Source organism: Amphiprion ocellaris, chromosome 8 (assembly GCF_022539595.1).
Source record: "Amphiprion ocellaris isolate individual 3 ecotype Okinawa chromosome 8, ASM2253959v1, whole genome shotgun sequence".
NCBI classification, from domain to species: domain Eukaryota; kingdom Metazoa; phylum Chordata; class Actinopteri; family Pomacentridae; genus Amphiprion; species Amphiprion ocellaris.
This window is the reverse complement of record NC_072773.1, coordinates 32302976-32305566: the sequence shown is the minus strand read 5'-3', so window position 1 is coordinate 32305566 and position 2591 is coordinate 32302976.

The following is a 2591-nucleotide window of genomic DNA, read 5'->3' as shown; positions in this document are numbered from 1 at the left end:
TAAAGACTTTGCAAGGAAATGAACTTGAAATATGAGCCACCAGTAAAAGTTGTGATCAGACAGAAGGGCCTGTATTTTATCTTTGGAGAAGTTTAACATGTAAGTTTGTGCAGCTGATCAGTGGTGAGGCCTGTGGATGACTGGAGATGTGTGTGGACACTTAGACGAAGCAGCAAATGTGTTGAAAATGAGTTGTCTTCTCAGAGTCTTGAAGATGTTTTGTCAGAGCTAAGAAAGAAGTAAGAGATCCTGCAGGTGATTGTTGAGTGGTGTTGAGGAATTTGAATGTAGAGGAATAGCAAAGAGATTTTGAAGATATTTAAGCCATAAGTTGTATTTTATTTGTTTGCTGTTCTCTCCCATTTGTAGTGAAGAGAAGTGATTTGACATGAAGAATGTGATTTGTGTGGCTTTGAAATTGTGTTAAAATGTAAAAATGAGTGATGAGGAGAAGAGTGTGACTTTTTAGTATTGTGTTTTTTAGCGTGTTCTTTAAAAGTTGTAGGTAGATTATCTTCTTTTTTTGATTTTGTGGATTGTTTTTTTTTCTTTCAGTGTTGATGTCACCGCCTTGACGAATAGAAGAAAAGCCTGTATTTGGGTATGTAGGACTGGTAGTCCAGAGGTAGTGGTGGTGGTTTGGAACCTGGAGAGTGCAGGTTTGATCCCCCACCCTGCTCAAGCTTTTTTTTTTACATTTGGGCCAAAAATCTGCCTTCGTGCCTTCGTGCCTTCGTGCCTTCGTGCCTTCGTGCCTTCGTGCCTTCGTGCCTTCGTGCCTTCGTGCCTTCGTGCCTTCGTGCCTTCGTGCCTTCGTGCCTTCGTGCCTTCGTGCCTTCGTGCCTTCGTGCCTTCGTGCCTTCGTGCCCTTCGTGCCTTCGTGCCTTCGTGCCTTCGTGCCTTCGTGCCTTCGTGCCTTCGTGCCTTCGTGCCTTCGTGCCTTCGTGCCTTCGTGCCTTCGTGCCTTCGTGCCTTCGTGCCTTCGTGCCTTCGTGCCTTCGTGCCTTCGTGCCTTCGTGCCTTCGTGCCTTCGTGCCTTCGTGCCTTCGTGCCTTCGTGCCTTCGTGCCTTCGTGCCTTCGTGCCTTCGTGCCTTCGTGCCTTCGTGCCTTCGGCCTTCGTGCCTTCGTGCCTTCGTGCCTTCGTGCCTTCGTGCCTTCGTGCCTTCGTGCCTTCGTGCCTTCGTGCCTTCGTGCCTTCGTGCCTTCGTGCCTTCGTGCCTTCGTGCCTTCGTGCCTTGCTTAAGGGTAAATCTCCTGGTTTTCCTTTTTGCCAGGATCCAATCCACTCCAGTCACACTCCACCCCACAGACCACAACCTTTCCACAAGGTTCCCAGCGGGGATTCGAACCGTGACCATCCACATGACAGACACACACCCTCTGTGTGAGCTATCTGTCACACAAGGTCCCTGGTGGAGTTTGTTGTAATGATGGTTGCAAGAGGTTGTCATGCAGCCAAAGTGTAAAAAGAGCCTTGAGCTGGATTCCAACCAAGGACCTCCTGGATGAGAGGCAGATAACTTACCACTGCACTATCCTTCCTACTGGGTGTAGCTGTTAGTTTTCGTAAATGATGGTATACAAAAGTATTAAGGAAGTGAAGATAATAAAGGTACTAAGGTACCGGGGAGGCAAAAAACTTACCTCTACACCACCTGTCCTACAAGATGTTGCTCTAACTTTGCTTAAATGATGCTATCAATTAGTACTGGCACAACCAAACGACAAATAAAAGGTGTGAGTGGAGATCTGAATCATGTGAGTTTGTTTCTGACACTGAATACACCCAATCTCATCTGATCTGCAAAGCTAAGCAGGGTTGGGCCTGGTTAGTATTTGGATGGGAGACTACCTGGGAATACCAGGTGCTGTAAGCTTTTTACTTCTCCTCACAACCTGAACAACACACTGCTAGCGACAGCTATCAACTAAAACCTCTTGCTTTCTTTATTATACACTCTATGAGGTGGATAAGCTGCAGCTCATGCTGATTTATTGCTGCTTCTGGTTGGAGCCAAAGAACAAAGGCTTCACCTGTTGGAGCAGCTGATGTCCTGCAGCCTCTTCACCACAGAAAGCCTCTGACAGCTTCAATTCTTTACACTCTGACTGCAAGACACCAATCACATAGGAACATTTACATGTATGGAACAAAGAGCTGAGCTGACACTCAACATATGTTTGAGCATTTATTGATAAAGACATTCAAACATGTCTAGAGATAGAACACCAACGCACGGTGTAAGAAAGGTCAGAACAGACTTCACCTGCTCAGGAAACTGAGGTCCTTCGGGGTGCAGGGAGCAATTCTGAGGACCTTTTATGGTTGTGTGGTGGTATCAGCCATCCTGTATGGACTGGTCTGCTGGAGCAGCAGCATCACGGCTGCAGACAGGAAGAGACTAAAGAAACTGGTTAAGAAAGCAAGCTCTGTCCTGGGCTGGTGGTAGACAGGAGGATGATGACAAAGCTGTTGTCTATCATGGAGGACATCTCCCACCCCCTGCAGGAAACAGGACCATCACCGGCAGCTCCTTCAGGGACAGACTGCTTCACCCACGATGTTTGAAGGAGGTCCTTCCTTCCTGCA